The sequence below is a fragment of the Micropterus dolomieu genome, linkage group LG21 (assembly GCF_021292245.1).
Source record: "Micropterus dolomieu isolate WLL.071019.BEF.003 ecotype Adirondacks linkage group LG21, ASM2129224v1, whole genome shotgun sequence".
Classification (NCBI taxonomy): domain Eukaryota; kingdom Metazoa; phylum Chordata; class Actinopteri; order Centrarchiformes; family Centrarchidae; genus Micropterus; species Micropterus dolomieu.
The window spans coordinates 2,745,773-2,746,808 of NC_060170.1; positions in this window are offsets into that span (position 1 = coordinate 2,745,773).

Sequence of the window (1,036 nt, forward strand, 5' to 3'; positions counted from 1 at the left end):
CAGCTCAGCACCGCATGCACATGAGCCCATTACATGTAAATCCATACCAACATACACATTCAGTCATATATATATATATAAATAAAAATATATTTGTTACCTGGTGACAAAAATTGTCTGAACTACTTTTCAGCAGCAACAAATATGAATTTAGTTTTCTTACATGATCATCTAATGTGAATATATTAAGATAATGTGCTTGCAGTATAAGTACTGTGCAGTTCAACACTGAAGCCAACCATGTCAGGCTCTGAACTATAAACAGAGCTGAGGCTGAGGTCTAGGCTGCCGTTATAACTCTTTTCTCGTTTAGAGGCGTCTTTATGGGCCATTGTTCACCATATGGGGTGCGTTAAAGCCAGGGACAGCAGGTAAATCACAGGCCTGGGCCCAGCACACACATACTTCAACCAGCAGACCGGAGGAGGACATGGCCACCAGCCCGTGTGTGTGTGTGTGTGTGTGTGTGTGTGTGTGTGAGTCAGGTAAAGGGAGAAAAGCATGGTGGACTGGGGCTTTATGTATATGTGTGTGTTTGTTGATTGGTACATGGTATTGCTTAGGTTTTGACAATTAGGAAAAAAAAAAAAAAGAAAAAAAAAATAAGAAAAAAAAAAATATAAATATATATGTATAATCGAAGTTGAATTGTCTTGAACTTTTTGTACGCGACGCGCAGCACAAGTCATTGGAAGAGAGACTGATCCTCGCTGTTTGTGAGTTTCCAGAATCTAAATAGTTATCAGGAAACATAAACAGGAGAGAATTTGCATGGTAGAGCATCCCTACAAAATTAGATGTAAGCCTATCAGGTAAAGTTATGTATAATTTTAATTTAAATAGGCTACAGCTGTGTAGTGCACAGAAGCCGTTGCCATGGTTACTTTCAATAGAGCGCCTGCCATTTACTCGCAGAGTGCTGTCTTCTCCCACACGTCTGCTGAAGCCTCCCTCCACATGTTTGGGTGGGTGACTTGCAGTCGGATCAACATCCTCCATGACCCATGGTTTGACTTTCAAAATAATAATAATTTTT